General features: G+C 40.5%; 1 long non-coding RNA gene and 1 other non-coding gene across 2 annotated transcripts; both read left to right on the top strand.

The window, feature by feature from the left end:
• Nucleotides 1-3,984: 3,984 nt before the first annotated feature.
• LOC132346565 (uncharacterized) lies at nt 3,985-8,384 on the top strand. Its single transcript, XR_009496411.1, has 3 exons — nt 3,985-4,164; nt 4,851-4,905; nt 7,630-8,384. It is a non-coding gene; the product is annotated as an uncharacterized lncRNA (long non-coding RNA).
• Nucleotides 5,457-5,561, top strand: LOC112448940 (small nucleolar RNA U13). Its single transcript, XR_003037397.1, has one exon. It is a non-coding gene; the product is annotated as a small nucleolar RNA U13 (small nucleolar RNA).
• Nucleotides 8,385-21,277: the final 12,893 nt, after the last annotated feature.

The raw sequence follows: 21,277 nt of genomic DNA, 5'->3' as shown, positions 1-21,277 counted from the left end.
AGAAGCCTGGGTACCGCAACTAGAGAGTAGCCCCTAGAAGGTCCGTCTTTACAGCAACAAAGACCCAGTGTGGACAAAAATAAATACATAAATAAATTAAAAAAAAAAAGGTTTCCACCAGAAATTTTTAAAAAGATCAAAACAAAATAAAAAGGTATATGGTGAAAATTCTCCCTCCCACCCTGCTTCTTCCATCCCTTCTTCACGCCCACCCACCCTCATAGGTAGAGATAGTTACTTATATTGCTTTTCCCATGTGTCCTGACAGTGATTCTTCATGCACATGTAAGCAGTTCTTTCTTTTCTTCTTCCCTGCTTACACAAAAGGTGGCATATTATATCTCCTGATCTGCATATTGCTTTTCCCGTTGACAATGTCTCTTCGAGCTCTGTCATATCAGTACTGAGAGAGCTTCCTCATTCTTTTAAACAGCTACATAACGTTACACTACAGTTTATTTAACCATTCCCCTATTGATGAACACTTGAGCTGTTTACAATCTTTGCTATTTATTACAAACAATGCTGTGATGAATAACCTGGCACATATGTCTGCAGGTATATCTTTAGGATAAATCCCCAGAAGTCTCCTAAACACTTTAATGAAATCTTCCAAAGGAATATTCTAGGGTGGCGTGACTAGGTTTCCAAATTAGAACGTCAACTTTCAAAGGATTAGCTCTCACATTCCATTAAAAATAATTCTTCATTGTTTGGTCTGAAAATTATAGCTTTTATCATTTCCTAATAAAGATTTTTAATTTCTGCAGTGAGTGTTTATTGGTATTTTATCATGTTTATCCTGTTTAACTATTTTTTAAAATTATCTATTTACTTATTTATTTTTGACTGTGCTGTGTCTTTGTTGCTGCAAGCCTGCTTTCTCCAGTTGCAGTGTGCAGGCTTCTCTTATTGCCCAGCACGGGCTCCAGGGCACTTGGGCTTCAGTAGTTATGGTACATGGGCTCAGTTGCCCTGTGGCATGTGGAATCTTCCTGGACCAGAGATCGAACCCATGTCCCCTCTATTGGCAGGAAGATTCTCAACCACTAGACCACCAGGGAAGTCCAGAAAATTTTAAAATATTTAATCTGCTTCTCCTGTAACCAGTAATGGCTGGCATATTTTTAAAAAGAAGAAAGAATAATATTCAACTTGATTATGTGCCAGTTAATAAATTGCAAGCTCTAGAAAATACTTGAGTCTTCTTAACTCAACATCTAGAAGCATCTTTTGAATGAAGTATATGATGGGATTAATGGGTTTGGAGTTGAGAACTTGTAAGGTGTAGACTGCCCCAAACAGCTCTAGTGCTACCCTAGCCTCAGGTTCAAATATCCTTCATTCATTTTCTTTTTTTAAATTAGCCTCTCTTTGCATTTGTCTTTGTAATTCTTCAATTTCCCATGGTTGCTTTTGGAGAATAGGTTTACGGGCCTGGGAAGATGGATTGACTTTGGTAAATGTGCTTTATAACTGAGCCGTGTAAAGTGAGCATCCTGTCTTTACATTAGGCACCTCCCTCCATACGTTTTTTATTTATTAGATTCCAGATACATGAGACCAGGATGGAAGAATCCTAGGGTACTTAATTTACATGAAATATTTAGAACTATTTAGGGCATCATCAACTCAATGGACATGAGTTTGAGCAAACTCCAGGAGATAGTGAAGGACAGGGAAGCCTGGCGTGCTGTAGTCCATGTGGTTGCAAAGAGTCGGACACGACTTAGTGACTGAACAACAAAGTTTAGGAGAACATACAGATGTAGAAACCTGTACAAGTAACATGGCAGTGAAAGCTTCCATTTGAGAAATAGATATAAATATCGTAAGAAGCTAGCCTAGCCATATTACTAGTGCTATTAGAAAATAAAATTATCTTTCCACATAGGACTTCTCTTTGGTTCCATTTCATGTATGGGGAGGTTTGTTTGTTTGTTTCAATTATAGAATGAAAGTATTTAAAAACAAATCATGAGTTGACAAGTTTCAACAAATAGCCACCTATAAAGTTTTCCTTGGCTCTAAAGCTCTCTTCCTCAGAAACTGCAAAATCTACAAATCATGAAGCTAGAACTGCCCAGTATCTTTGAAGAGTATCTACTCGCAACTCTAACTGAAACTACCTTCAATTTTTAAAATGTCTCACATGAGGATTCTATAGTCTCTCTTTTGGCCATTGTCTTTTTCTTTTTTAAAATGGAATCCACTTCTTTTTTGGTTTTAAATTAATTAAATTTAAATGCCTTCTCATATATTTTGGTTTCTGTATTTGCAATATTTAGCCTTCAAGCTTTCATTAAGCACTAACTCTTCTATGTAAACATTAGGAAATGTCAGTTATACGTTCTCCTTTTTTTCTCTTCAGCTGGTAAGACTTGGATTCTAGAAGATATCCAGAATTCCTTCTTAAATGAGGGATAATATTCAGTAAATTTATTTGTGCGTCTGGTTCCTGAGTGTTTGTAGAGAGCGTCAGTTCTACTCACCACACTCTTAATTTTGTTCTGCGGACTCTGGTCCTCTCTACTCTCAGGGCTTGGTGAGAATAGTGATGTCTCCACCCCCATGCTGTGGGGTGACACATGTGACTTGGGTCTAGGTCTTCTAGTATAGCCTACTCCCCTGGTCACAGTGACCCATTCTAGATCTGCTAGAAAAGTTGGTCCTGGATTTGAACCTAGGGGTAAGTATCAGCTTGCATCCATATCGGGTACAGAAGGTGAGAGCTTGTCCAAGAATGGAGCCCATATGGAAGATGCTGAGTTGAGAAATGGAGAGAGAGAAAGCAAGTCCTCGGTCATATTGTTTGAGGCCTGGATCAAGCTTCACCTGCACCAGATACTCTAAATTATCCAGTTACATGGGTCAATAAATTTACCTTTTGATTTAGCTACTGTGGGTTATGTTTTTTCAACTTTGGCGAGCAAAGGATTTTTGATTGATGTAACATCTTCAAACAAAATTTGGCAAATTAAAAGCATGTTGTGTCCATGGTTTGCCAAATTTTGTGATTTCCCCAGCTAATTCCCAGACTCCTTTCTTCTCACATCTAGAGTGACTTTAGCCTTGCAGCAAACCCATCTAAACACCAAACCAGAGTCTTCTTTCCCTTCCCTGAAAGACTCCTCCAGTTCTATGCTTAAACCCAGTTCACTGGGGAAGTTAAAGAAGGAAGGGAACAGATGGCAACCTGATTCATATTCCTCTTGTAGGAATTAAGCCAATTTCTTTTAGGGGTCAGTTCCAGTTCAGTTTCAGCAGTGAATGAGGGTTGTTTGAATCTATTTCTTGTTTAGGCCTATAATCATCTGCAGTAATCCAAAGTGCTTCACTGGGGAAAATATTTGAGGGAGTTAAAATCTTGTTCCAGTTTGAGGGAACCATGTAATGTAGAATCAAGTTGCACCTGTCTTATTAGGCCTTTTGTGCTAACAGGGGCAATATATGGGCAGGATAGGGAGGAGATTACTAGTATACTTAATACAAAAATGATCAGCCTACTGCATCCATAATAAGCTGTGTCATAAAATCTACTCTTCGGGTTTGCTTTTAATAATTCTAATCCACGTGAGAGTAGACTTTGAAATATCAGACTGTATCCACCAAATGACTAAAAGATAGGTTAAGACAAACTTTAAAATTTTTACCTCTTTTAGAGGAGCAGGTGCCTCATAGGTGAAATACTTAGGGCCTCTGTTTGAAAATTATTTCTAATTAAAGTGATAGACTTAGTGAATAATTTGGGGACATGATTATCCTCTAAAAAGTAAAAATCTAGGTTCAGAATATCAACTGGACCTTTGTAGATATATATAATATAAGCAATATTATACTAATAATATATAAGATAAAAATGTTATATTTAATATAAATAATTACAAGGCACTTACAGAATGCTCAGCTTGTTCCAGGATATTTTTTGTTAGTGGCTGGTGTACAAACAAGAGATAGAATGACAGATGCCATCTGTATGTTTTACAGAAACACCTCTTGCTTGCGCATGTGTAAACAGAGTCAGGTTTGACAAAATGCAAAGAGATGTCTTACAGATGGCGCCTGTGAGGAAGACAGGTCTCCTCAAGCTGATGAGGCTGTAAAAGCAGTTGTCATGAGTATGTGAGAGTCTGCCACACCTGTTCTTCAAGGAAATTCCCACTGGTAAATATGAATCTTCAGAATCAGAGACCAAGGCTAGCTGAGCTTAGTTCAGTTTTCCATTAGTTCAAGAGAGACTATGACCACCAAAATGGCTTTTTGTGAGTCTTTCTGAGACTTTTCTATTTCTCCTGGCTCTGTGTTATTTGTGGTTAAAGTTGAAGATTAAAATCCTCTTACTTGGTCCTTGAAGAAATAACCATGATTAATCTTATAGCATTAAATTCATTGGTGATGTGTTTTGAAGGGAATAAACTCCTGCAAAAATAAACTGCAAAAAGGCTTGGATATACAGAATTTCGATGCTTCAAATGATGTAATTTTCTATAATATTTAGCCTGCCATTTTTAGTTTGGTGTTTGTATAATAGGAGATTTCGAAGAAAAAGCTAAAGAGAGGCTAATTTGCTTGGTACTGCTTCTGTTCTTTTGTTCTTTTAGAATCTAAAATTAACCAACATCTGCAGTGTCAACAGGGACTCCATATGGCATTCAAGTTTGTACTTTTCCTAAATAATGCATTTGAAGCAATGTAATCTGAGAGGAATTCTGAGGTGATAATGAATAGACTGCCTTATATTGTATAGCACTTGATAGTTTCAAAATGATTTAACAACTAGGACTTTATTTGATCTTCATAACAATGTTAAGAGGAAACAAGATCAGGTATTTCTTATTCTTGTCAAACAGATGAGAAGATAGAAGTCCAAAATATGGAAGAGAGATGACCACAGTCACAAATCTGGTGAGTAGCAGAGTGAGAATGAGACCCTGGCCATACTCTAATCTCATGCCCTTTCACCAAATTACTAAGATCAAGTTATTGACTCAAGTTAAAATAGCATGTTTTCAAAATATTAGATCCCTCAAACAACTCTGTAGGGAAATGGAAAGGACTCAATGCCAGAAATAAATAATAAACACGCACCTTTAGTTTCCTGGAGTTTAATGGATTTCTTTGCTCAGTTAAGTTCACAGAGGACTTCTACTAAAGTTCATCTAGTTACTCTTGTGAGTTCCTATTTTACCTACCAAAAAAAAGTTTTTACCAAAATGTTTTTTCTTCTGTGAAATCGCACCTCATAAATCTTTATGTCAAATCTAGAAAATTCAAAAGCTTTCCAGTTAGAGATGTTGCAACTAAGAGTGTTTTCCTCCCAGTAATAAATTATAATTTACCTCTACCTGAGTTTTGAAATATTTTTTCTCAAGCCAAATTTCTGTAAATGTCCACAGCATAACAGGATTTCTAGGACAAGAAAGAAAATAGTTTAAAGTCAAAAAATGTATTATCTGATCCTTTTGTAGTTCATGAGCATGATGATTGGGTGTTCATGCTGCTGCGTGACATGTGCCTCCCTGCAAACCTTGTTACGACACCGGCACATTACCCGTCTGACGTAAAAAAAAAAAAAAAAAAAAATGTATTATCTTGTGACTGATACACAGGCATAAATTTTGAAGAACTCAGGTTTTGAAAGCATAAGTAATGTTATTGCCAATCCACTTTACAGAAATTTCTAGCTATGTAATACTACTATTTCTACTTTTAAATGAAGAGAAAGTCAGTTGCTTCCATTTCTTTAAAGTTGGAGGCTTAAAAATTATGAATGCTGGCATTCTTGAAGCGGAACACTGTGAGTTTGTTGTATCAAAAAAGGTATTGGCGTTCACGAGCACTGACAGGCAGATGGATTTCCCACAAGTGGAAACACAGAGCTACACTGGCAAAAGGAGCAGCCAGCAAGCATTTCAATCGTGATTTGGCTCATCTCTGCTGGTTCTGACTCCACAGAAGTTCATCTTTAGGAAGCACCTTCTACCAAATGGAAAGCTGGCAAGAAGTAATGCTTGAGACTGCTGACACTGAAACAACCAGAGCTTACTTAAAATTGAAAAAACATTTCCCCCTATTATTTGTTTGGATATGTCTCAAAGAACCCCAAACAGAAAAGAAATACTTAAATTTGATTTTGTCCAAAACATTCTTGCAATTCTAATACCCTACCTACTCTGTGTCCAGGATTAGTGGACATTTTTGAAAAGATTATCTGACCCAAGTAGAGGATTGTTATCTTTCTATGAATGAGAAAATTTAGATATGGGAGTGATGAAAAAGAGAGACTCAGAGAAAGAGACAAAGGGAATGACTGGGAGTGTCCTTCACTAGAAAAAAGTATTGGGAGGAATTGGGTGGAGTTGGAGAATTTGGGTAGAAAAGCTTTCAGAGAGGGGAGGTTTAAATCATTTGACTGGGCAATAACTCCATCTGGCTAATAATGGGCATCTGTAAAGAAAGAGCCAGGGTGATAGAAAGGAATGACTATGGTGGTACCACTGGGTGGTAATCTGACTGCTTAGTGACAGCGAATGCAGAGATGGGAACAAGGTAACAAAAGAAAGGGAGGTGCCCAAGATGCCAGAAGAAGCCAGGCTGCAGGGGTTTCTTTCTTCTTCAGTCAAATCTAGTTTTTCTCTTCCCTTTCCACCATCTCTACACCTCTGCCCCACACTGCAAGAAAAATCCATGTTCACAGGCCCAAGTTTGTTTAGCTTAGTCCTCATTCACCACCGAATGATTTGTGGAGCCTGAGACTGGTAACCACTCTTTAGCAAGGACTTCAGCATTAATCAATCAGAATTGGAATGATATAACTTTGTTCCCAGTCAACCCAATTACAACCACAGATCTCTTTGAGCTACAGCACAGTAATGTGGTGTCCTGGCGGTTCTGCTGCTGATTAATGGACTGGACAGAGAAGTGTTGGAAAGGCCAGTGCAACTCCTGCAATAGTCCACTGCTTTTCTGCCAGATCGGCTTCAAAAAAAAAAGCTGATCATACCAAACCATGTTAGCCAATTACCTGTATTGCTTGCCTGAACTATAAAGTACAACAGTACATCTTGTTCTTTTGCAATTCATTATTAGAAGAAAGAATATAAAGAAGAATTAGACCATGCCTATAATATTCAAGATAGCTAGACAAACGTGCATACTCCTACAGTCCCCACTGGAGCATGTCGTTTGCACACTGATATGGTAATGATTATTCTCAAAGTTAGATGCAGTATCACTCCCTCTTCCTCTCCCTGCCAAGATTCAGTGTCTCTCAGAGGCAATGGGACAAGGACACGGTCTTGCCAGCTGCTGCTGCTGCTGCTAAGTTGCTTCAGTCATGTCCGACTCTGTGCGACCCCATAGACGGCAGCCCACCAGGCTCCCCCGTCCCTGGGATTCTCAAGGCAAGAGCACTGGAGTGGGTTGCCATTTCCTTCTCCAACAGCTGATGACAAGGAGGACCAAAGATTCAAGGACCAGCTGTACATATAGCTCATTCACCTGCCTCTCACAAATCACCCAGTCCACACACATCATCGCCACAGGAGGAAGCGGGTTCTCCAAGGTCATCCTAAGGATGATTGTGGAGGGTAGCTGGACCCATGGGATTTTGCCTTGTTTTCTCCACAGATACCTTTGCAACGGCTTTTGGGGGGCTGTGCACTCTCAAGAAACTGATGCCTCCTGTGTGAAAATGTAGAGAGCCTGGAAGAATGGAACATATCATGACTGATCTCTGAATACCTCATCCTGGAGGGAGTTCTTGCTTTCACAAATAATTCAGTGCTCAGTCGATCAACACATTTAAAGGAAGTTTCCAAACATGTCTGAAACTCTAGGTGCAGAGACTTTAGTGCCAATTAACAAGGGCAGTTCAGAACAGAAATGAGCGAAGTGAAGAAGCAGTGTGATAGAGTAGAGACAGCCAGCTCTGTCAGCAGCTAGCTGTATGCCTTTGGTGATTATGCCCGCACCTCAGTTTTCCCAACTCTAAAACGAAAAGGAGCTTGGTGAGAAAAGCACATTTACGGTGTCTCCCTGTATGCTCTCCCTGACATTGAATTCCTTGCGGGCATGCTGCTGCCAGCCCTCCTCGTCATGTTTTCCCTCACCAGCCCTTTCTGGCCTCCACGTTTTTTCACTAGGGATGTTTTATTGAGAAAGACTGGTGGCACCTGGCACAACATCATATGCTGTCTCCCAGATTCCTGAATAATTTCTTCTGGGTTGGAAAGGAGTCTCTTTCATTTTCAAATACCTGTATCTAATGTCAGCCTTGCCCTGAGGAGCAACACCACAGAGTTGGACGGTGGAATCTTTAGTTAGCTTCTCTGAGGCCATGTGCTAATAAAACAAACAAACAAAATAAAGTTTAACAAATCTTTTGTGCATTTGTCTTTGTTGTTGTTACTGCTGCGGTTTGATTGTCGAAGAATATGTTTATAACGTCAGGACCGTAGAAAGGGGTGAAACACTTAGAGCAAGTCAAAACCTTGCCGGATAGGTTGCCAGCTTTTTTGATCTCTTATTTCACACAATCTCATGTCTGTTTTTTATGGTAGAAGATATATATTGCTATGTTCTTCTAAGGCCATTTTCCTCATATAGAGTGCGTCTCAAATACTTTGGAAGGAAAAATCATGTATTTTTTTGTTTTGTTATTATTGTTATTATTTGTAACTTAGAGAGCCTATAATTTTTATTCTTTCAAAATAAATCCTTAAGTCCCCTTGTATCTCACACCAACTCAGTAAACAAGGAAAATGGTATTCAAAAATCTTTCCTTTCCACTTATCTTTCTGAATTCTCCTATATAGCTGAGGAGTTGCCATTTTCTGAGAAGTTGGGGGAGGGGAGGGAAGAGCATTCCTCTAATATCAGGCCTCCTAAATCTGAGATTCCTTATGTTGCTCAAAGAACTAAGCATTCTGAAAATTCTGCAAAAATTAATGCAAATATTGTTCTCCCAACTAAATGTGGTCATACGGTCCCTTGGACTGCAAGGAGATCCAACCAGTCCATTCCGAAGGAGATCAGACCTGGGATTTCTTTGGAAGGAATGATGCTAAAGCTGAAACTCCAGGACTTTGGCCACCTCATGCGAAGCATTGACTCATTGGAAAAGACCCTGATGCTGGGAGGGATTGGGGGCAGGAGGAGAAGGGGATGACAGAGGATGAGATGGCTGGATGGCATCACTGACTCATGGACATGAGTCTGAGTGAACTCCGGGAGTTGGTGATGGACAGGGAGGCCTGGCGTGCTGCGATTCATGGGGTGGCAAAGAGACAGACACGACTGAGCGACTGATCTGATCTGATCTGATCTGATGGTCTATCTCTTACAGGAGGATTTATTCCTTCTTTCTTAATTAAATGAGAAATAAAAGGAAGTCATGCACAAGCTTTCAGAGCAATGACTATAATATAAAAAATGTAGTTCCAGGGAGAAAAAGAAAAGAAAAAATGTTGAAATGGGAGAATAATAGGAGGGCTTACTCAAGTAGATTCTTATGCTCCATCCAAGCGCTGAAAGAATTAAGAAAAGCTCTAAAGAAAGGTAGAAGAAGGCAGACAATGGAGCAAAGCAGTCAAGGACAGAAAATAATTGTATAGAGTAATAAACTGGAATCTGGGATGATTCTTAACTAAATCACTTTCAAACTGCAATTTTCAGATAAAAGATAGGGTTGAAAAAAACTCACTGCTAGAAAAGAAAACAAAATGAATTCGTAAAGAAAGCCCATTTTGAATAAAGTCTTCAGAGATAAGGTCATCTGGCTAGAAAAGAGTTGAAACAAAATAAAGTGGTGCAGGTGAGGACATTTGCTAAAAAAACCAAACCATCCTGACTTTGCTGCATCCACCGAATGCGTGTGCTGCATCCACTCAACGCATGTGCTGCATCCACCCAACGCATGTGCTGCATCCACTCAATGCATGTGCTGCATCCACCCAACGCATGTGCTGCATCCATCCAGCTGCAGCCTCCCAGAGGCAAGTGTTTCACCGCATGTGCTCTACTTCCAGAAGGGACTGGGTTTAGTCTACTGTGTTAGTTCCATGTTCCTGTGTAACAAATATTCCAAAACAGAGCTTACAACAAAATTTATTACCTTACAGTTTCTTTCTGTCAGAAATACAGGTACAGCTTAGCTGGTTTCTCCTGCTCAGGGCCTTTCACAAGACTGCAATCAAGGCATCAGCTTTTTAAAAATAACAATAAAATACACACATACTTTTGAAAAATACAAAAACACACAAAATGACAATTGAATTCTCACTCTTTGACTCCCTCCCTACTCCCACTCAACTTTGAGGGTAAAGATTTTTGACTGTTTCTTAGATATTCCTTCAAATATTTTAAATGTGAATGCATTGTGTGTCTGTGTATGTATTTACATATATGGGATCATAATAATATTGTTGTACATCTTGGTTTTTAGAAAAACATAATGATATGTCTGGGAACATGTATAGATGAGACCCATCTCATTTTTTTTCTTGACTGCATAGTATTCTTTTAAATGGCTGGCTGTTTCATAATTTATTTACTGAGTCTCCGCCTAATACACATTCATATCCATCCCTCCCACAACTTTTTGGCTATTTCAAACAATGCTGCAATGGGCATGCCTATCTCTGCATACTCTGGTGAGTTTCTCTTACAGACAAATCCCTAGCAGTGAAATTCCTAGGCCAAAGGATATGTTCATTAAAAATTTTTAAAGCCTTTTTTTATTATACAATACAAACACAGAAAACCAAATAAAATAAATGCAGAGCTTAGTGGATTGTTATAAGGCAGCACCCCCTTAACCATCACTCAGGTCAAGAAAGAGGACTTTGCCAGCCTTCCATGTGCTCCATGATCACAACTGCCTCCCTCCCCGATAATAACCACTATACTGATTTTTATAGAAATCAATTTCTTTTGTGGTTTTACCCCCCAAGTGGCATCCATAAATATGATAGTTTAGTTTTGTCCGTTAAAAAAACTATTGATATATCTTTCAAATCTCTTTAAATTTGCAGTTTTCCCTTCCAAACTTTTCTTTTCCATGCAAGGGCTGTTATCACACGAGCCCAAATGCTTTTCAGCAAATACCTCTTGGCTGTTATTCAACTTTTCCATCCCCTGATCTTTTGGATACACTTTCTCATGGATTTCTCTGCTTCCTCATACATAGGAGCTGATAACAGGCAGGTCTTCTGGCTATCCCATTTGGTTGGTATTTTGATGTTCACAGAGCTACTTTATCACCTAAAGCTTTACTGTAAATATTTTCAAGGGTTTTGAGTTTTCCTATCCAGTTATTTATTTGGGGGAAGGGATTTGGGGAGATTCAAATCTATGCTACCACTTCCTCCATCTTCCCAGAGTTTCCTCCTCATTTTAAAAGTTGGTTCAGTCCATTTCAGTCGCTCAGTCGTGTCCAACTCTTTGCGACCCCATGGACTGCAGCATGCCAGGATTTTCTGTCTATCACCAACTCCCAGGGCCTGTTCAAACTCATGTCCATCGAGCTGGTGATATCATCCAGCCATCTCATCCTCCATTGTCCCCTTTTCCTCCTGCCATCAATCTTTCCCAGCATCAGGGTCTTTTCCAATGAGTCAGTTCTTCACATCAGATGACCAAAGTATTGGAGTTTCAGCTTCAGCATTAGTCCTTCCAATGAATATTCCATACTGATTTCCTTTAGGATGGACTGGTTGGATCTCCTTGCAGTCCAAGGGACTCTCAAGAGTCTTCTCCAACACCCAGTTCAAAAGCATCAATTCTTTAGCACTCAGCTTTCTTTATGCTCTAAATCTCACATCCATAAATGACTACTGGTAAAACCATGCAGGTCAGGAAGCAACAGTTAGAACTGGACATGGAACAACAGACTGGTTCCAAATAGGAAAAGGAGTACATCAAGGCTGTATATTGTCACTCTGCTTATTTAACTTATATACAGAGTACATCATGAGAAACGCTGGACTGGAAGAAACACAAGCTGGAATCAAGATTGCCGGGAGAAATATCAATAACCTCAGATATGCAGATGACACCACCCTTATAGCAGAAAGGGAAGAGGAACTCAAAAGCCTCTTGATAAAAGTGAAAGAGGAGAGTGAAAAGGTTGGCTTAAAGCTCAACATTCAGAAAACGAAGATCATGGCATCTGGTCCCACCACTTCATGGCAAATAGATGGAGAAACAGTGGAAACAGTGTCAGATTTTATTTTGTTGGGCTCCAAAATCACTGCAGATGGCGACTGAAGTCATGAGATTAAAAGACACTTACTCCTTGGAAGAAAAGTTATGACCAACCTAGATAGCATATTCAAAAGCAGAGACATTACTTTGCCAACAAAGGTCCGTCTAGTCAAGGCTATGGTTTTTCCTGTGGTCATGTATGGATGTGAGAGTTGGGCTGTGAAGAAAGCTGAGTGCTGAAGAATTGATGCTTTTGAACTGTGGTGTTGGAGGAGACTCTTGAGAGTCCCTTGGACTGCAAGGAGACCCAACCAGTCCATTCTGAAGGAGATCAGCCCTGGGATTTCTTTGGAAGGAATGATGCTAAAGCTGAAACTCCAATACTTTGGCCACTTCATGTGAAGAGTTGACTCATTGGAAAAGACTGATGCTGGGAGGGATTGGGGGCAGGAGGAGAAGGGGATGACAGAGGATGAGATGGCTGGATGGCATCACTGACTTGATGGACGTGAGTCTGGGTGAACTCCGGGAGTTGGTAATGGACAGGGAGGCCTGGCGTGCTGTGATTCATGGGGTCACAAAGAGTCAGACACGACTGAGTGACTGAACTGAACTGAACTGAAAACCATACCTTTAACTAGATGGACACTTGTCCGCAAAGTAATGCCTCTGCTTTTTAATATGCTCTCGGTTTGTCATGGCTTTTCTTCCAAGGACCAAGTGTCTTTTAATCTCATGGCTGTAGTCACCATCTGCAGTGATTTTGGAGCCCAAGAAAATAGTCTGTCACTGTTTCCATTGTTTCCCCATCTATTTGCCATGAAGTGATGGAACTGGATGCCATGATCTTAATTTTTTGAATGTTGACTTTTAAGCCAGCTTTTTCACTCTCCTTTTTCACTTTCATCAAGAGGCTCCTCAGTTCCTCTTTGCTTTCACAAATTAACTAAAATTTGGTAGATGTGATCAAATTACCTGGAGGATGATATGCTTTCTGTGGACATTTGCCTAATTTTTAAAAAGTACTTATTTACTTTTGACTGTGCTGGGTCTTCACTGCTGCGCAGGCTGTCTCTGGTTGCTGTGCACGGCTTCTCACCACGGTTATGGCTTCTCTTGTTGAAGTGCACACACTCTAGGGTGTGCGGGCTTCAGTAGTTGCAGCTCACAGGCTTAGTCACCCAGTAGCATGTGGAATCTTCCCGGACCAGGGATCAAAGTCATGTCTCCCGCATTGGCAGGCAGATTCTTAACCACTGGACCACCAGGGAAATCATGGACATTTTCTTTAAATTAATAGACTTCCTATTCCTAAATAGCAGAAAGAAAATAGTGAAATCTTAGGAAGAAATTGTATGTCCTGTGCATTTTCATTCTGCACCAACGTCCGTGAATAGATATCAAAGAGGTTTGTAAATAAGAGCGGGTAGGATCTTCAGTTCTGTAGGATCTTTATGCACTGCTCTGAGATGAACAATGCAGCTGGAGGACAGGGGGACACACTGCCTTTCAGAGACCAAAGCAGGAGGATGTGCCTATGGACCTTCAGTGTACGACTTTCAGAGACCAAACCAGGAGGATGTGCCTGTGGACCTTCAGTGTACGACTTTCAGAGACCAAACCAGGAGGATGTGCCTGTGGACCTTCAGTGTACGATTTTCAGAGACCAAATCAGGAGGATGTGCCTATGGACCCTTCCACAAGCCACAGTGTCTTTGAAGCAGAAACTGAAGATCTCATGGGGTCAAGTTTTAATATTAATATGTTAAAGGAGTCTATTCGGGCATCTCTCAAACCACAGGTCATATGTCTGTGTCTTTCAGCTGGGAGGGACAGTTGGTTTTTATTATATTCTTCTATTTCAACAGGGTTCTCATGAACAATGTGCAGCCACTGACAGGGACTTTTGTTATGTTCTGAAAAAAATATTGCCGTTTTTTGTCCTCATATTTTGTTTATGTCTATGCTGTTGAATTGAGTCCAAAACCTCTAAAATTAGCAACTCGTATAGTATTGACTAGTCAACTAGCTCAGTTATCTAAGAAAAAGAAAACATTCTGTATTTGACTATCTTTCCAGACTGATGTGAGGAAGGCTTCCTAGTCATTGACTAATTACGTATTTTAGAATATTAGACTCAGCAATCTTCATATGTTTGGGTCAACATGCTTGTCCCTGTGAATTTCCCAGTTCACTGAAATATGATGCCACCTACTCAGTGGCTTGAGTATGTAAAGGTGAAGATCCCGTTTACATGTCCATGGAGCCCTGCTGGCATTAAACCTGTCACTAGAAAACTCAGGACGAAACTTCAGTAGAGGCTTTTTTGGGGAAGTTTGGAGTGCAGTGATGAGTCCTTAGAAAAGAAGTACTTAGAGTGGACAGTTCAGTGAAAGATTAAAGACACTCTGGACAATTTTCTAATTTTAATCTGCTTTTTTTTAAAAAAAGCTTTTCCTGAGTGAATGGGTGCAATCCTGCCTTTTTGGAAAACACCAATGAAACATTAAAAAGCATCATTGTCTAGAACTAAGTAATTTCCTTAAATATATATTCCTGTCATATTTGTGTTAATTCTGTAGAGTACTAGCCCACAAACTATCTGGAAGATCCCCAAGGGACTATTATCTCCTAAAAACTTAAACCCATACACTCCATCCATTCCTTATCAATCCACTACGTGGTTTCTATCCATCCATCAAGAACATTCATAAAGCTAACTAAACTGCCACCGGACATCTGCATTAAGTAGTATAACCTACAGGACAGTAGGCATTTCTCATATAGTTATCAGAGTAAAGCCTCATCAATTATTTACAATACATTTCCTATACCCAAGGCACCATGCTAAATCATATTCAATGTTTGTGGAGTAGTTTAATAGTTAATTATTACCTAAGTGCAAGTCTCACAATTGACATTTGTAAAGTATGAAATGTCAAAAGCTGCATTTTTAAGTATGATGCACAGAAGATACTGTTAATTGCTAAAATTTATTTGGCCTAAGAGACCTATTTCCTCCTCACTGCACTGGCTACACATTAACTGGAGAATGGGAAGTCTTTTCTTTCTGTTGTGTTTTCAACATATACCCTGTGACAAGAAAAAGATGACAAAGAACGAAGAGAAAAGGGAGTTTAGTGAGGGTGTAGAAATAGGGGAAAGAGAAAAATGAGGATGGGTAGGGAGTAACGAGAGGGTTTGTTGATTGGGATTCTGCAAGAGGAAAGGAAGGATATATTGGTTGTTTTGTTTTGCATCTGTTTATTTTGAGCACATAGATGAGTGCTTAAATGTACACAGAAAACCAAAATCAGGGAAGAGAATGCAGCAGCAGACAAGGAGTTTTGAAGGAATGTTCTAGACAGGTGTTTACTTCAGTTGTAGCTGTTTTATTTTTTCAGTAAGGACGTTTATACAGCAAGAAATATCTGGGTAAGAAGCATGGATTAATGACAAATGGTGATGTGAAATACTGACCTGTTGATTATTAAAGAGCCATGTAAACATCAACCTGGATATTTGTAGAATCATGGCAATCTAAACCTCGAAAAGGTATTGCTTTCTCTCCTGGAAACAGTACACATCAATACAAATATGAAAATCTAGAAAAGCTCCAGAAGGGTCTCAGAAATGACTTGAGGACTGATGACTTACTGAATGGGGTAAAGCACGTTGGAAGGAAGACTGAACAGGAACATGATTAGATTTTATGAAACTATGAAGTTTATATACTGTGTAATCAGGAATGATTCACCAGATTTTCCACCACTAAAACTAAAAGGGAGAAGGAGCTTTTGAACTTTGAAAGGAGTAATTTTAGAACACGTAAGAGGGGATTCTACTTTTAGTCTCTGAATTATAAATTCATCATACTAAGAAGCACTAGAGACGTGAACAAAATAAATGCTACTGCAATGTAGGTAACTGCATGGATAAAGAATTCATAATGAGTTGTTAAAGGAAGCAAGAGCTGCTTAGGATGTGTCTATAATTTTGTAAAGATGATGTACTGAAGACTATTTTTATACTTCTATAAAAACAGTCCTTGGTTTGTCTCAGGGTTGTCTTCTGAATAAGCCAAACTAGATCCAACCTATTGTACTATCCAGAGCCTCACACAGTGCCTGGTAGGAAGTAGGCTGTTAGTCTTTGCTTGGTTTGCTGATTCTCTTTTGTACATCAGAGAAGTATGGCCTTCAGAAAGGCCATGTTGTGACCTAGTATCCTAATATTTAATTTGGATGAGGAAGTCATTTGAGCAATGCAGATAATTGTCATTAATAAACAAATGGAATGAATTGTTATTTAGCAATGGGATGTGAATGATAGGATGCAAGACTGGTTAAGTTTCCTGAGTTCCACTGTGGTTTCTGTGACTGTTCAAGGAGTGGTCCATTCCCTTTGATAAGTAAAATGACACTGATAAACAAGGCTGGGCCAAGACAGACAGATGCCTTAATGGGACAACTTTGTATTGCTTCAAACACATATAGAAAAATATGTGCTTAATATTTATTTAAAGACAGCTTCACAACCGCAAGTGAAAGAGGATAGAATCTGTCTCTCCTCTATTGGCTTGAGCCATTTAATTCTGACCCAAACTTGTACCTCTGCTCAGCAGAAGAAGAGCTCTACAGCTGACCACATCCCACCCGACTCTAAAGGCAGGTGAGTGAAATACTGTTGTCCCTTGCGTAATTCCCTTGGGAGTCTCCCAACCCAAGCAGCTTCCTGAGAGGTTCCAAGTCAGCATAATTAATTCTGTTTTATTCCATTTCAGTATACAGATTGATTCAGTATACAGACTGAGTGTACATTTCATTTATAGAGTGAGGCCTGGAGTTCTACCCTTAATTCAACTCTTAATATAAAACAAAAAGAAGAGAGACAAAAGATATCCACTAAATCTAAGCTTTTTACTAAAATGACTTGCAGGAGCAATAGATGATCACAAGATTGGCATTCGATGAGGGATTTCTGTGTTATTTCTGTATCTACATAAATTCATCCACTGTGGGCAGAGCATGCTTAGTCAGTGCAGACAGAAACAGTGCATGGTTGATAAAAGCAGGTAATACTGGGACTTCCCTGGTGGCCCAGGGGTTAAGACTCCACCTGTCAATGCAGGAGACACCGGTACGATAGCTGGTCCAGGAAGATCCCACAAGCTGCAGGGCAAGGAAGCCTACATGCTGCAAGTACTAAAGCTCGCACTCTAGAGCCCGTGCTCTGCAACGAGAGAAGCCACGGCAATGAGAAGCCCATGCACGCTAACTAGAGAAAGCCCGAGTGCAGCAACAAAGACCCAGCGTGGCCAAAATAAAATTAATTAAAATTTTAAAAAATGATTGAGAAAAAAAAAAAAAAAGATTAACAGTGGGTCACTCTCAATCTCCTCTTTCTTTAGCCCATGAAGCCAGCTTAATGACCACCATACTTTATTCCCACGTTGACTCATGGCGAGAATCCATTTTCAAGTTTGTGAGAGAAAGCAGCATCCTTGAAAGAGGGCTCCTCATTTACCGCTAGCCAACAACCCAGGAAATTCAGGGTTTTTTTTAACCTATTCTATTTTTTTTAGAATAACTCAATATGCATTGTATTAGACTGGTCCATATGAAGTAGCCTATTTTCAACCATTTTTGACCTGCAAAGAGGCTAGTCATAGTGAAAACTGCATTGTTTCCTTGGTGGAAAGAACATGGAGGCCCGCTTCTGGAATTCGGAATTCAAATCTCAGTACTGTGACTATGTCAAGGAGCCAGCTAACCTCCTCCAGGTCACATGTGCTCATTCAATAAAGACTGAGCTTATAGTCTATGTGAGACTCTCCAGAGAACACAAGATGTGTGACACACAATTTCTGTCTTTTTGGACTCACAGTTTATTTGGGGAGAAAAAAATTCACCTGCAAAAAAAGCTATAATCCAAGGCAGTATAAGATGGCTTTGTACACCTTTTTTTATTAACTCTGTCTCAAGTAAGAAAAACTACTTCTGCTGCTATATCAGAAGAGCAATATAGAAGAGAAGACAGTTAAGCTTGGGCTTAAGGGACAGTTAAATTTCATTAAGCAGAGAAATGAGGGAGGGCAGTTCAAGCAAGTGATGGCAGGAGCCAAGGTGCAGAGGCTGAAACATGGTGCTATTTGTGTGACTGGACAGATGGTTTCTGTGGGCAGGCTAGGAGACAAGACTACAGACCTGTTTCTACCATGGCATGTAGGGGCAATTTTTTATTTCAATCGCTACACTGAATGAATGAAAAGGGCTTCCCAGGTGGCTCAGCGGTAAAGAATCTGCCTGCAGTGCAGGAGCCTCAGGAGACGAGGGTTCAATCTCTGGGTCAGGAAGATCCCCTGGGGGAGGGCATGGCAACCCACTCCAGTATTCTTGCCTGGAGAATCCCCTAGACAGATGAGCCTGGCATGCTACAGTCCATAGCATGTAGCATGGACTGTAAAAAGAGTCGGACACAACTGAAGTGACTTAGCACACATGCATGAATGAAATAAGGAAGATTGGTAAAAAGAACCCCAGAATGGAAATCAGGAGACCAGACATCAGCTTTGTCACCAATTACCTGGACTCCCTCAAACAAGTCACTGTGGAGCTGAACTGTCCTCAGCTGTCAAACAGAGGTATTCTGACTCATCTCTACATGCTCCTACGAGTTACAAGGACAAAATGAACAATCAGAGGGAAAACTCTCGAAAAAGGAAACTGCTGTGCCTTTCCCCCTAACATGAATTGCTATGGATTAAAGTCAATTTAGATACCCTTGGTAACAGCAAACCTGTGTACCTTTTTCTTAGAGTGCTTACTACATGATAATCTCATTTCTCAGTTACAAGTGGAAGAAACTGGAGGAAAAAACTCAGATTTATGATCATCTGGGTCAGCCAAGAACACAACAAAATCTCGGATGAAGGCGTGGACAGAGATGGTATGGAAATATTAAATGAAAGCCTCAATATCAAATCATAGGTTCATCACAGTACCTGGAGAGACGTGAGGAGAGGAAGCCTCCTGGAAGTAGGAGATAGAGGGAAGAATTCACTGAGTCCCAGGATTACAGACTACATAAACCTCTGGCACCCTTCCAGTTCCACACCCTGCCCTTCCTCCTGCAGCACACGACCCATGCACAGGTTACTGATGTGGAGCAGGAAGAAGCATTGTTGTCCTTGCCAGTGGCTTACCTGGAGCCAATCTACTTTGGCAGCCAGCCACCAGGGCAGAATGGGCGTTCCTCCATTACAGCTTCTTAAATGAGTCTTGCTCGTTTCAGCCAACTTTCCTTGGCTCACAGTTCCAGGATGGACTCTACCAGGTCAGAGTATACAAACAGCTCTGCATTTCCCAGATGAGAGTTGGCTTAACAGCTTCTTCTCTGTGGACTCAGATCAGGTCAGATGCCCACTGAGGCACCCCCTATGCAGATCCCAAGGAATGTGGCTGCTCCTGGTGTTTACACTCTGTGGGTATGAGAAGGCTATAGGCAGACAGACCCATCCACGTGGCGCTGCCACCAAAGCCACAGGGCAGAGCAGCCATCTTCTGGGGTGTTTTTCTTGGCACTCTTGACCAAAGTCATTGCCATCTGTCAGGTCAGTGACTAGATGAGCTCATTTCCTCTGGTGGGATGAGTTATCCTAGAAAATCTAGAAGAAACTCCTACGGAATAGAGACTCAAGGACTCCAGTTCATCAGGGAATAGCTCCCCACGCATCTTCTTCCTGAGCAAGCACCAGAGCTTCAGCCTCAAGTAGAGCTCGTGGCAACTCCAGGAAAAAAAAATGAAGATGGGATGGCCATGGAGTTGGGGCTGGGTAGCAATTCCCTTCACCTGTTGTTTCTGTTCCCTAGGCAATCTGATTTGGGGCCAGGTTCAGGTTTTGCTGACTGGGAGAATCCCAGGCTCCCTCATCAACTTACTGCGGAGAAGCAGGAGTCACAAAGGCAGAGATCCAACCACAGCAGGAAAGGATGTAACTTCATGCAGAAGAGTAATGCTGGTTAGCAAGTGTGAACAAGACAAGCACTAATGTTGCTCTGTGTCAAGAATTAGAGCAACACTTATCTGATCCCCTTGAGAAATTTTCTCTTAAAATTCAAGTGAGCAAGAAAGATCCAGTCCGTGGAAGTTCTCTACTATGTAAGTCTCCTGGTCTGGGAAACCATATCAAAACACCCCCATTTAAATCTGGAGGTGAAAATAGCGTGCCTGTCACTGACATCAATATTATTTTAGAAGGACTGGCTGATGCTCATGATGTGTTTTATTGTTATGGCATTTGAGAATCTGTCAATGTTCTGGGATCATAAAAGGAAGATAAAGGTTAGTCCTGAGGTACGACTCCATGAAGACGAGCACAGAGCCTGACGGTGAGCTATTAACAGGACTGGCATTTCACAGCAGAGCTTCCATGAGTGAGATCAGAGTTCATTAATAATACCTTGGCACACAATGGGAGCTGTTTGCCCTGTCAAGACAGGCGAGGGTCTGGGCCTCGGAGCTGGAGATTTTCACGCTGAGGCATCCGTGAGGACCAGGGTCAAGTGAGGTCTCTGAATAATGGATATAGCAATCCTCTTGACTGATTCCCAAGGACATGGCATGAATAAGAGTTAGGGGCATGGATACCCTGCATAGGGGCATGTCACCACAAGTGTGCAGTGTACAACTTGTGTACTTGATTACTTCTGGTTTGTTCATGTATAATGATGTATATTTACAGTAAACATTTATGTCCCAAATATCATCACTTTCTCCCAAAAGTGGACTAGGCTGAACATTTTAGGAAGCTTGCTTTTGCCATCACAAGTAGTGCCTGGAGCTAGGAGATACATATAGAAGACATTTCCATTCCTCAAACAGGACACTTTTGGGGATTGATCGGATGTGTAAGATTTTTACTTTCTGGTATCTACCCTCTAGAAATGTGTCCAAAATAGTTTGACTAAAGCACAGTTCTCAAAGCAACAGAACAGACATTGGGATGGTCGGGCAGGATCTATCCTTGGGCTTCCTCTGATTCCTCTGGGTAAGGTTATTGGATTGGAAAGGT

The sequence above is a fragment of the Bos taurus genome, chromosome 11 (assembly GCF_002263795.3).
Source record: "Bos taurus isolate L1 Dominette 01449 registration number 42190680 breed Hereford chromosome 11, ARS-UCD2.0, whole genome shotgun sequence".
NCBI lineage: Eukaryota > Metazoa > Chordata > Mammalia > Artiodactyla > Bovidae > Bos > Bos taurus.
This window is presented reverse-complemented; position numbering and strand designations above follow the sequence as displayed.